The 13,894-nt window shown below is 45.2% G+C and overlaps 1 pseudogene across 1 annotated transcript in view; it reads right to left on the bottom strand.

Moving 5' to 3' along the window:
• LOC309809228 overlaps positions 1–13,894 on the bottom strand; it is a 109,724-nt pseudogene that overhangs the window by 35,703 nt on the left and 60,127 nt on the right. Inside the window, exon 5 of the transcript XR_014296191.1 lies at positions 8,496–8,655. The product of XR_014296191.1 is annotated as an uncharacterized misc_RNA (transcript). The remainder of the gene's footprint in view (positions 1–8,495; positions 8,656–13,894) is intronic.

Below are 13,894 nucleotides of genomic sequence, written 5' to 3'. Positions count from 1 at the left end.
TAAATTAGAACTCTCATGCCTTGATGTTGGGAATGTAAAATGGTGCAGACGTTGTGGAAAACAGTATGGCGGTTCCTCAAAAAATTAAACATAGAATTATCATATGATCCAGCAATGCCACTTCTGGGTATATACCCAAAAGCATTTAAATCAGGGACTCAAACAAATATTTGTACACCCACGTTCATCGCAGCATTGCTCACATAGGCCAAAAGTTGGAAGCAACCCAAGTGCCTGGTGACAGAAGAATGAATAAACAAAATGTGGTTTATACATACAATAGAATATTATTCAGCTTTAAAAAGGAAGGGAATTCTAACACATGCCACAACATGGATGAACCTTGAGGACATTTTGCTAAGTGAAGTGAGCCAGTCACAAAAAGACAGATATTGTATGATTCCATTAATATGCAGTACCTAAAGTAGTCTAATTCAGAGACAGAAAGTAGAAAGGTGGTTTCCAGGGACTGGGGCAACGGGTTATAGGGAGTTATCGTTTAATGGGTATGGAGTTCTAGTTTGGGAAGATGAAAAGTCCTGGAGATGGATGGTGGTGATGGCTGCCCAGCAATGTGAAGGTACTTAATGCCACTGAACTGACACTACAACGTGGTTAAAATGCCAAATTTTATGTTATTTATATATTTTACCACAATTTTTAAAAAAGGTGATCATATATCCCAGCTTGTCTAGGGCAGCCCCAATTTATATCTTTGGCCTGGCATACTCAACATTAGCACCCCCCTTTCTTCTTAAGACCTTGTGACTGTGTCCCAAACTGGACAATAACTAGTATGATCTCCCCGAGTTTAAATGACTATTCAGTGTCATCTTAGGACACGGCAGAGGTATGACTCTCATCCCCAACTGTCTAATTCCAAAGGCATGTTTTTCAGCACCTCACATGCTACTGAATATCTAATGATTTTCCCCTTGCCTGCATCGTTTTCTAATATTTGTTGTCTTAACTCTGTTGGCTTATTACACAGAGCTTTGATGTGCTACCTACTCGGTAAGAAACATGGATTACCTTAATGTTAATATCCAAAATGCTTAGATATTTTTTTAAAAGTTGGGGGTGGGCAAATAATAGAAAAGAACCTCACAGACAGACAAACAATGTCTTCCGGTGGAGTCCAATAGATTTTTGTACCCAGAATGGTGCCCAAGGTGTTAAAAATTCCCAAGCAGCATCACCTAGAGGATGTTACATGCACTGCCCAATACAGGTTGATACTAAATAGATACTAAAGTCGTCCACTCCGTGATTCAGTTGGTGCAGGGTGAGTAATGGTTGACAGATACACAGACCAGAGCCGCTGCTCGGCAGGAAGTTAACACCCATTTGGTAACTTTGTCTTTGAGCAAAAAGATTCCACTGAGACTCTTTGTAAGCTCAATAGAGACACGGGGGCAGCGTTTCCCATCATACAGGCTTCCAGGTCACAGAGACTGAACTACGATCCCAATTCCCCCACTCCAACACCTTGGACAGATGACCAAAAGCCTCTCATCTTATGTGTCAAAATCCCTCATTCACAGGGGTACTGTGAGGCTTCAGTTCTTGCCTGGAACACACGCATTAAGCAGCATGCTACTGTTTAGAACCCTACATAATCCTCCATAAATATTATTACCTAGAACACAGAGGGTAAGACGGCTTGACTCTCAGATCCTAATGAGTGTTTTGTTTTGTTTTTTGCGGTACGCGGGCCTCTCACTGTTGTGGCCTCTCCCGTTGCAGAGCACAGGCTCTGGACGCGTAGCCTCAGTGGCCATGGCCCACGGGCCCAGCCGCTCCGCAGCATGTGGGATCCTCCCAGACCGGGGCACGAACCCGTGTCCCCTGCATCAGCAGGCGGACTCTCAACCACTGCGCCACCAGGGAAGCCCCTAATGAGTGTTTTTATTCTCTCCCCCTCTAACCCAAACAGTCACTAGCAAAGTCAAATAAAGAATGGTTGCATTCAACCATCTGGATCATCTGGACCCCAAACAAAAGGCCTTTTGAGAAGCCCAGAATGATCTAGAGAATTGCTTCAATTTTCCACTGTTATTTTGCTCCTTCACGCTTGGCGTAAAACTTGCAGTTCTATCGCCAACCATGGCCAGCGTTCACCCACTTATTGAGAAGTCAGATGGCCTGACCAGAGAGAGCCTCGTCCAGTGAGTGGAGACTTGCTAAGACGGAGCCGTGCAGAGCCCAACCAGAACATTCCACCTCCAAGCGCTGCAGAGCCATGTGGCTGGGACCCACCCTCTCTCCCATCACCTCACATCCTCCAACCAAACATTCCAGTTAACTCTGTTTTACCCTTTCTTTTAGTACCAGGGATATGACAGGCTAAGCCTATAATCCAGACGTTGCAAACAAACCCCTGGGAACTTCTGTTGCTATCTTAAACATTGTATAGGAACTGTTTACAATGCCTGACAACACTATGCCAGCAGGGAGTCCTGACACACAGGAAGAGCAAACAAATTGTAAACCAGGAACATTTTATGTTTTTGCCTCTATAGTTTTAAAAAATAATAACATGTAGCTGTTCCCAGGGGTTCAGCAGAGGGAGGTTTTCAGGTTTTCACAGGATGGCTTGAGCCACACAAGCATCTGGTGTTCACATGGTTCCTGCCAGTGTATAAACACTGCTTTGCTCAGTGACAGGCACTCATCATCAGGACGACGTACATTTCCCAGCATGCAATTACTTAATAGCTTTAAAAATAAGCCTAGAATTTCTATCACCGATTATGTCAAACAAACATCACCTATTTTGAACCAGCGTGGTCTTTAAAAGTGTTTATGAAAACGATTTGATTTTCAGCACTTACATTCTTAATTTTATTTACTTTTTATTTTTGGCTGTGTTGGGTCTTCATTTCTGCGGGCGGGCTTTCTCTAGTTGCAGCCAGCGGGGGGCTACTCTTCACTGTGGTGCGCGGGCTTCTCATCGCTGTGGCTTCTCTTGTTGCAGAGCACGGGCTCTAGGCACGCGGGCTTCAGTAGCTGTGGATCGCAGGCTCTAGAGCACAGGCTCAGTAGCTGTGGCTCACGGGCTTAGTTGCTCCGCGGCAAGTGGGATCTCCCCGGACCAGGGCTCGAACCCGTGTCCCCTGCATTGGCAGGTGGATTCTTAACCACTGTGCCACCAGGGAAGCCCAGTACTTACATTCTTAATCAAAAATATAAAAGCCTTCTTTAACAGAGTAAAAATCTTGAAGCCATGCACGAACTTCTAAAAGAACTATTACTGAACCTTCAGAAGAGGCACCAAATAACACGTCAGAGAACACTGAACAAAGAGATGAAGGGATGGAAAGAAACATGATGAAATATCTTGAAGCTAATAAAACTGAAACCCTGGGTTGCAGTCTTAACCAGCTGTACTCACTGTGTAAATGCATCATTTGGGAAAAGTGTATTATGACTGGGACCACTTCCTGAACTGCAATCATGATCCCCAAACCAAACATAGCTCTCATTCCACTGATGTGAGAGTCACTTTCATATCATTGGTTTCAAAAAGTCACAGAAATAGGCTTTGGACAGATTCTGTTCATGCATTTAGAAATCTACATGGGATCACAGACAATATCTAGTCCCCTCTAACAATTTCAATCGTGGTGCTCATTATATATTTTGTCTCTGGATTCATAAAGCCCAGATTCAAATCCTGACTCCATACCTTCAACTGTGTGGCCTTGGACAAGTTGCTTCAAATAGAAAGAATCACAGCACCCACCTCACAGTTGTTGTGTAGAGGACTTAATTAATATATGTCAAGTGGTTGAACAGTGCTTGGCACTGTTTTCATTATTATCTTGGAGGACAAGATCGTTCAGTGTGATTAGAATTATTTATACAAAATAAGTAAGTAAGGTACAGTGATATTTCATTAACCATTATTAAGCTCCCTAGAAGAGAGTGTTATATGAAGTACAACTACGTTAATGAAAATGAACATAAGGATAATGATTTAGTGACATGATTTTGAGGTTGTTTACTATTTCTTAAACATAAAGTATTTTACAAAGCCAAAGACAAGAGCAAAATTTTTCCACTACTTGGAGATCTGTAAATGCATCAGTTATTCTGCTGACAGTCTTCAAGCTTTTGAAGCCTTGTGTAAATGAAAGTGGATTATATTAGAATTAAATAATGTTACTGTTTTATTTTCTCACACTGCAAGTAATTTTAAGTTCATGCCTTTGCTTCATTCTTTGCTCTTCTATATATCTTCTTTTCTGATTTTTTTTTCCAATTTGGGACAACACAGCGAATGTAGCTTTAACTATATTTGCAGCCCTTCCTCCACCAGCTCCAGATTCAGAAAGGGAATGTAGGCGGTGCACACACTGTTTTGAAATTACTCTTCATTTTTCAGAGAATTCCAAATATGGACGTTCCTGGGTCTTTCATGCTATTGCTACTCAAGAAAAAACATAATGTTCAGTTTTCCTTAACGCCTTGCTTGAGCTTCTAAATTGTATCATGCAAAAATATCTAGGGTTTCTTGTTCCTTAGTAGGTGGAATTTGTTTTTCCCTCAAAACTAAAATCCTCCGTTTTATTAAAATTTGTACCAATTTTACCCTTCATGAAAAAGAAAATAAGCAATATGAATGTTCAAACTTAAAACAACCCCAGCTTCCCCCTTCTACCTTTTAAATCAATGGTGAGTTCAGTTTTCAATCATACTGAACAAAATAACAATAATATTAAGTAGTAGTAGCCCTTATTGTAAATATTCCTTACATATCAGTAGCCCATAAACGTATTTTGTTTAGCTGACACATTTTTTTTAATGTGAGCTATCATTTAAAAATCTGGACATTTTTGGGGCTTCCCTGGTGGAGCAGTGGTTGGGGGTCCGCCTGCCGATGCAGGGGATACGGGTTCGTGCCCCGGTCTGGGAGGATCCCATATGCCGCGGAGCGGCTGGGCCCGTGAGCCACGGCCGCTGAGCCTGCGCGTCCGGAGCCTGTGCTCCGCGGCGGGAGAGGCCACAACAGTGAGAGGCCCGCGTACCGCCAAAAAAAAAATCTGGACATTTGATATGTAAGTTTGGATTTTTAGCTTCTCTTAAAAATCCAAAGTTCTGGAAATTCCCTCCTCAGCATGGCAAAACAGCTATCTGGAGCTTAGCAGCTGCTTCTCTTAAACACTGGATGAACTCCCAATGCTAGTGAGTTTTGCACCCTGAAGTGTTTTTCCTAGGTTCCCCCAAGAAGGAAGCACTGTGACAATTCCAACATTTTAAATACACACTCTTTTTTTTTTTTTTTTTTTGCGGTACACGGGCCTCTCACTGTTGTGGCCTCTCCCGTTGCGGAGCACAGGCTCCGGACGCGCAGGCTCAGCGGCCATGGCTCACGGGCCCAGCCGCTCCATGGCATGTGGGATCTTCCTGGACCGGGGCACGAACCCGTGTCCCCTGCATCGGCAGGCGGACTCTCAACCACTGAGCCACCAGGGAAGCCCCACACATACTCTTTGATCCAGCAATTCTACTCCTGAAAAAATTATGGCAGGGCATACAAGTATATATGGATACCCACTGTAGTATTGCTTCTGCTCCTAATAGCAAAAAACCTGAATCAACCTAAATATTAATAGGGACTGGATGAATAAATGAGAGTGAATTCATGCAATAGAATACAAGAGAGCCCCCAAAACCACTAAGGTAAATCTACAGATGTTGAAGTGAAAATATGTCCAAAATATATTATTAAGTGGAAAAAAAGCAGGGTACAGAATGATATGTAATGTATGATCCAATCTGTGGGAAAATGAATAGATATATTAATATATTAATATATGCTTTTATATGCATATCAAATTTTTGGAAGAAAATATAAGAAACATTTTTTAACCATGTATATATATTATGTATGTATGTATACATACATACCTTAAAATATATTTTATATATACCTTGTGTATGTATCTGTATTTTTTTTACACCTGAAAAAAAAGGAAGCACCATGAACAGAGACATTTCACATCATTTCATATAAAATCATTATCATCACATCTTCATGTTATTGACCTGACGGCCTGTCCTGGTTGCAGAGTTCCTCTAGAGTTAAACTTGACTTCATTTCTTAGGCAAGGAGAAGAAAAAGCCTTCGGGGCAGGGGAGGTGGGAAGAATTGGGAGACTGGGATTGACATATATACACTAATATGTATAAAATAGATAACTAATAAGAACCTGCTGTATAAAAAAATAAAATAAAATTCAAAAAAAAAATCTCTGGGGATGGGGTCCAGGAAACTTATTTTCAAAGTAATTCTTATATACACTCAAGTTTGAGAATCACTGTTATAAAAAGTTCCCAAAACTGGGACCTGTAGCCATTTAAAGTAAAGGTAAAGTGTAAGATAGAGACACGATCCGTGCCGCTGAGAAGTTTACCAGTCAAACTACGTACAGAACATTTCTACATCCGGAACTCACTCATTGTACACTACTCCATTAAATATGAATGTGAGGTGCTGTATATATACATGTTACACAACATTAAATGGCCTAGATGACAAAGTAGTGGTGTACTTGTATTCAAATCAAGAAGAGGTTTTTTCCAACATATTGAGGAAAATATAGGATAAAAGACATTGCTTCTATTCTTATTTATTTCTTCTGTACCTAAATAATAAAGATTGAATTTCAGCTAATAAGAAAAAAAAAAAAAAAGAAAAAGCTTTCTGGAAGGCCCTTCACACAGGTCCAAGAGCAGCACAGAAATGACACGGTGGCCGCTTTGGAAGCTGTGCTTATTCAGAGCACTTTGCAGCTCACGTTGCCTCCTCTACTGCCTTTTCAAAAGTAAAGACAAACAGGGCAGAGAGACAGGAGCTCCTCGAGAGAGAGCTGCCAGGCTCAGTGCAAACACCCTTCAAGGCCCTTTCACATCTGGCCCGAGGCCCTGGGGAGACAGAGAAACGTGTGCTATATATACATATCACTTCCCTATTGCTGTCACAGCTTTGCACAGAGTGGAGAAAGAAAAGGAAGAAAAGAGAAGAACTAGTTCCATTCTCACCAGCAGAAACCCTAACGGGTCAGCCCAGTACAGCAGGGCAAGGATTAGCGCTTCCCGTTAAAGGGAAAACAAGGTCATGCAAGAATTCCTGTCCATATGCTCAGGAAGGGCAGCCAGGATGGCTATTCCTGGCCTGAGCAGCCTTTATGATGTCCTTTAAATGTTACCAGTGGAGGAGGGGATAGCGGGGGGGAAGCCAGGGGTAGCGCAGTGCATGGCCACTAATATGCTATGCCTCTGAGTTAAGCGCTGTGATGGGTATCTAGCAGAAGTTGTCCCTACCAGCACTCCACACCCAAGAAAGGAGGCTCATCAAAGCCACTGCGGGACTCTCCAGCCTACTCTTCCCCCAGGCCTCAAGAACCAGAGGCAACTGTCATTCCCCACCTCTCAGCCCACCTCCAACCCCCCAAAGGCATCCCAAGTCACACCAGAATAAAAGGACCGGGACACTTGACTCTTCTAAAGTTATCATCTCCTGCTAATGCATGTTTTTGGGGGGGGGGAAGCAGTTAACAATTAATTAGCAGAAATAAAGAAACCTAGATAAGGAACAGGCACACACCCCCCCCCCAGATAACCCTGCTCCCATACATACACACTCTGGTGCCTTTCTTCATAGCCTAAGCCTGAGGTTTTAAATGTCTCTGTTCTTCTCAATTACTATATGTTAGAAAGGAAAACATAAAGTCATATCAAATATAGGCATCTACTCAGAACTAACAGATGAACACAGAAGTTAGAAAACTTAGGTTGTATTACTTGGAAAATGATACTCGTAATATTATATTGTATTATGTAGAGTACTATAATACTACTTTTGGAATAAAGGAGAAAATAAAATATCATCCCTTTTGCTGTTTTCTCTTCATTTATGAAGTTGTCTCCTTTTCAATATTCTGGTGTTCTCATATCAATGACTTTGATTAAAAGTCCATTAAGAATGGTTTCAAGCCTTATCACAAAAATCACCTCAAATATGGCAGATACGCTGTTTGATCCATAAGCACAATTTAAGAAGATACAAAAAAAAAAACAATTCAGGCCCCATTAGTTCAGAAGTAGTGATGATGCAAAGTACCTCTCAACCTTCAGTCTGAATCTTTAATGGTGTCTTGCTAAACAGTTGGAAAGGTTAGAGATGGACTGGTTAAGCCACTTAAGACCATAAAGTATTTTCACGATCTGAACAGCACTGCCTTGCTGTTTCCCTACTGCTGTAATTTGTATCATTAGGGTAACAATTAGAAATCAGTCTTATCTGTGTATTAAACAGGTGTACCAAGACCAGCTAAAATTAGCAACTAGATGCTGCTAAAAGACCTGCCCTACGTTTCACGCATCTCATCCTTCATTCTTTTCTCTATTCTAAGCTGGTCTTCTCCGTTATTGCTGTTTTTCACTGGACATTATCACCTGCACACAGCAAGATCTCAAAAGGTGCTTACCTCTGAATCTTTGGCCTGTTGATTACGAACAACGATCAAATTGTAGAGGATCCTGTCGTCGTCTGCCTCTGTGTGGGACACATCATGAGGCACACTCCACAGATTCTTTTCATCATCCCTCACCAGCGTGGCTCCAAAGGAAGAATATGGATTGTTATCACTATGGGATAAAAGAGGGGGTATAAGGGCTTTGTAATGTATATTACATATGATATATACATCATATGTAGCTAATATATAATATAAATAAAAATGTATATGATATAACATATAAATATATGTATTCCTAACAAAAAAATCTGAATTGTCTTTAATAATTAAGTATAACACAACAGAACAACAAAGAAATCACTTTAAAAACAACAGAGGGACTTCCCCGGTGGTGTAGTGGTTAAGAATCCACCTACCAATGCAGGGGACACAGGTTTGAGCCCTGGTCCAGGAAGATCCCACATGCCGTGGAGCAACTACGCCCGTGTGCCACAACTACTCAGCCTGTGCTCTAGAGCCTGCGAGCCACAACTACTGAAGCCTACGCACCTGGAGCTCATGCTCCGCAACAAGAGAAGCCACCGCAATGAGAAGCCCATGTACCGCAATGAAGAGTAGCCCCCGCTCGCCACAATTAGAGAAAGCCCATGTACCGCAATGAAGAGTAGCCCCTGCTCGCCACAACTAGAGAAAGCCCACACACAGCAGTGAAGACCCAGAGCAGCCAAACATAAATAAATAATAAAAACAACAGAGGACAGATACAACATGATACCTGGGCAGAGGTAATTTTACTATGTTAAGCATGAAATTTAGCACAGAGTATCCCAGCAGCTAAGAAAAAAAAAAAGAAAAAAAGAAATCCAGTGGGGAATAGAATTCTCATGTGATTAAAAGAAGAAAACAATTAACATGAAGAGATGAACTTTCTACTGGCTCTGAATTCAAGGAAATGCAGTAAATGTAGAGTGCAATGGTATGTAGTATCTATCAAATTCCCTACAACAAGAAAACTAAGTAATAAATATGCACATCCAAATACTTTCAATAAACAATATGGGGGCTTCCCCGGTGGCGCAGTGGTTGAGAGTCCGCCTGCCGATGCAGGGGACACGGGTTCGTGCCCCGGTCCGGGAAGATCCCACATGCCGCCGAGTGGCTGGGCCCGTGAGCCATGGCCGCTGAGCCTGCGCGTCCGGAGCCTGTGCTCCGCAACGGGAGAGGCCACAACAGTGAGAGGCCCACGTACCGCAAAAAAAAAAAAAAAAAGAGCACATTGTCCCTGCTACTGGTGTGACTCTAATGCAAGGAGGTAAGTACTTTTTTTTTTAAGTGCAAACAGAAAATTGTAGGAACAGGGAAGGAGTGACACATTATGTTTGATGAGAAGGAAGTTCGAGAAAGGTTTCGTGGAGGCGACGACCTCTAACCCAGACCTAAGGAGCACACAGTCTTTCCTCAGGAAGAGAAGCACGGGGAAAGGTGTTCCTGGCAGAGGGAACAGCACCAGCAGCGTATGGAGGCTTAAAGTGCCTGCAGGGCTGGGGAATTCCAAGGGTTCACGCAGGCCCAACCACACAGGCCCAGAGGGAGGGAAGAAAAGGTGATTTGGGGTCAGACTGAGGATCTGCTGGAGTTCAGGCTTTGTTCTGTGAATGGTGGCCAGCTATCAAGGTGGTTTTGAGCCTTGTCAGGTCTGGGTTTTACAGAAACAACCCTGGACGAAAAAGGAACAGAGAGATAGCTTAGGAGGCTGTCACAATCAACTGTCGCAAGAGGGTAGGTGTGGCTTTCCTGTCATGTTCTTTGAGTTCCTAGTGTCAGGGGGCCTCGGGGCCACTGCTGGGGAGGAGTGGGGCAGGAGATGGGCAGGGCTGCCTGGGCGGAGAGAGAAAGAAGCCGCTCTGTTTAAACCTCATTTGTTAGAGTTACAGGGAAGATTTCTTTGGGGCATAGGAAAGGTGGAGTTCTATAAGTAAATGTTTAATTCTAAATGTTTCGAAATACTGGTTGGAGTGAGAGTGAAGAAGGGTGTGGGCTCGAGAACGAGAGGGGGAATCGCTGCGAGAGGTTGGGTTCCAGCAGCATCAGAGACGCTCAGACGTGGCCGCCCTGGTGACTGGGGACGGGCGGCACAGAGGTGGAAGGAGAGGAGTCAGCGCTGACCGTGTGAGGGCGATGCCTTGACCTGGGACGAAGCCAAGGCCGACCTGCACGCCTTCAGGACGTGCAGACAGCGATCAGGATCTGGGCTTAGGAGTGAGGACAGGGCGGGAGCTCTAGACTTGGGAGAAATGCTCGTGCATCTCCATCACTGCAGAAGCCGGGGATCAGAGGAAGCGTCTGGGAACAAGCAGGGAGTGACGAAAGGAGCAGGGGTGGAAGGCAGACTGGAGAGACCAGGGGAGCCCAGAGAGAGAGAGAGAACACTGGGACAAAGAGAAATTCCCCAGAGCAGGCAGCACTGCAGTGTCAGAGCGCGAAGAGTATTAACTCCAACTTCCTTTTGCCTAAGTAGATTTTGCAGCCAGTGATAAACCACACGGTGCTCACCCAAGGGCCTCCACGCTCCATCCCTCCTGTTGTACAACCATCTGAGGTCAGAAGGATGGATGACGCTATCCCACTTGGCAGGCAGGGACAAGCCTAACGGGTTGTTTGACTTCTCCCCAGACAGGCAGCCAGTGGACAGTCCCCCCCCAGCACAAGGTCCTCGATGGGGCGTCTCCAAGCAGCCACGGTTATGAGACTGAATCCAAGTGCTGTGACGGGGATACACCCACAAATGCAGCGGCTCAGGTAACAACTACATGTGTTTCCCCGCGCAAACCGGCAAAGTCCCCTGGGGCTTCTCCTCAAGGCATCCAGACCCCGGGGTGGGGGTGGGGGGGGTGGGGGGGGCACAGCTTTCACCAGAAGCTGCAGCCACTGGCTGCTGACACCACAGCACACATCCCTCCTGGGTCCTAAAACTCGAGTACGTTCCAAAACCGGTCTTTTATTTTTCCCTAAGTTTGTTTCATTTGTATGAGTCTTGTCTCTTCATCAAGTGGATACATTCCTCTAGGGCAGGGATTGTACCCAGTATTTCTTTCACATCCCACATCACCTGGCGGGGGTGGGCACAGAGTAGCTGCTTTAGAAGTGTTAAAAGTATTAAGTATCCAATACTTAAATGGAACAAACTGAGCTGTGATCCCAACGTGCTAAAGGAAATCCCGGACGTAGCTTAGTAAAACTTCCCTAGAGCAGGAGGTTTAGACATTGGCCGGTACCCACCTGAATAAGCAGTCATAGACAACATTTGACCAAGAATAAGCTATCTTGGTCCCTATCTGCTTGATAACCCACAGTTTCTTTGCATGCTTTGAGTAGACAGCCGCCTCCCTGGTCAGTTGCTCCTACCCTCTCACAACCAATCAATTAATCAATCAATCTCTCTGTCTTCTCTCTTTCTCTCTTCTCCCCCCACCACCCCCATACACGTGTAACTCCAGCCAAGGTCAAACAGTAGCCCCTCATCCTTAACTTACAACCCCTGTAGGCAGGTCAGCGTCAGGCCTGTGCGGATGTCTCCAGATAGGTAGTGCCTCCCCAGATCCCCCTAATTAGGAGCAGTGCTCCCCTGAAGTCCCGTGAGCCTCAGACTCTGCCTAGTCACTAATCCGCCCACCCCCAGGGGACGATATAAAACAGGGAAGAGAACCAAGGGCTTCTGCCCCTGGGTGAGCAATGACTCTCACCCAGGGTGATGCTCTCAAGCTCGGGGTCTAGGCTGCCCTCCTCTGCAGTGCAGCCCCTACTCCGCCTGGCTGCCTACCTCACCTGGACCTCGCTCCCACCACCTTCTTCTCATCTGTTAGAGTTACAAGTCAGGTTTCTTTGGGGGCACAGACATGGTGGGGTTCACTGCTAAATAAATCATTAATAATTTCACCAAAACACCGGTCAAGGTGAAAGTGAATGAGGGAAGGACCTGTCAGACCAGCCTGCCTCCTGGGATCCCTGGTCCCCATTCCTTCCGTCCTGCTCCACCAGCCAGTCAAGGCAGCATCCACTTTGTTGCTTTTTTTTTCTTTTTTTTTTTGAATTTTATTTTTTTTTATATAGCAGGTTCTTACTAATTATCTATTTTATACATATTGGTGTATATATGCCAATCCCAATCTCCCAATTCATCCCACTACCACCACTGCCCCCCCCTACTTTCCCCCCTTGGTGTCCATACGTTTGCTCTCTACATGTGTGCCTCTATTTTGAACGTTTAGGATGAAGAAGAGACCAGAGCAAAGAAAGGCCTAAAGTAAACAACTAAAGAAGCAGCTTGGGAACCTCTGTGCTCCTGAAACTGTGAAGGACTGTGGGACCTGTGTAAAGAAAGCTCCATGCAAAGGCCCTGGGGTCTGAGCCAGAAGCCCTGGGAGGACAGAGGCGGGGGAAGAGGGCACTGAATCGGAGCTTCACTTTCCCTCCCTCCCCCATATAATGACCTCTAAAAGGTTCTGAGGAAAGTGAGAGTGGCCGTTTTGCCCCCGGCCACCATCTGCTGATGATAAATATTTTATTAACCTCGGGCATTTGAGAAGTGGCTCTGAAGTTACACACAAGCAAAGCAGAGGCTGCTTTTACTCCCAAAAGGTAGGATGATTAAAGTCTCAGGTTCCACCCCCAATCCCACCTAGGGCGCTGGACCAAATCACTTGGGAATCTTTTCTTTCAATACCATCTAGGGCTAAAAGGAGACTCCAGGCTTAGAAACACTGCACTCCGTGCCCGGGGACTGCATGCTAAGTGCCACTCAGCATTACAGCTGCTCACAAGGGTTTCCCGTGAGTCCTCACTACCAGCAAAGGACTGTGTGTGAAAGCTTCTGGAAAGCCCCACAAAACACGCACTCACAGGCCTGCTGCTGAGGCCAGTGGTTCCAGTGACTCTACTGCTCTCCCCACAGACAGGCTGGGCGTCAGCCCTCACTGGTCCAAGACTGAAGCTCTGACAGTGAAGAGAGAACATCTCCAGTAAAGAGCAAACAAAGGTGTCAAAAAACAGACCCCAAAAGGCTGTTTAGTGCGACCCCCTTGACTACCTAAGGCCTCCTATCTGATTCCCCACTAGGAACCGGCCTGCCTCTTTGCCCCTGGCTTCCAGACTTTTCCCTTCCTCCTTCTGTGGTGACTTCCTGGTGAAGGGGCAGGAGAAGCGAAGGTCCTTACCCTCTCCTTCTTTTTTTTTTTTTTTTTGCGGTACGCGGGCCTCTCACTGTCGCGGCCTCTCCCGTTGCGGAGCACAGGCTCCGGACGCGCAGGCTCAGCGGCCATGGCTCACGGGCCCAGCCGCTCCACGGCACGTGGGATCTTCCCGTACCGGGGCACAAACCCGTGTCCCCTGCATCGGCAGGTGGACTCTCA

This window comes from Mesoplodon mirus (genome assembly GCF_964341445.2).
Source record: "Mesoplodon mirus genome assembly, chromosome: 8".
NCBI classification, from domain to species: Eukaryota; Metazoa; Chordata; class Mammalia; order Artiodactyla; family Ziphiidae; genus Mesoplodon; species Mesoplodon mirus.
The sequence above is the reverse complement of the archived record's forward strand: the minus strand, read 5'-3'. Positions and strand labels throughout refer to the sequence as shown.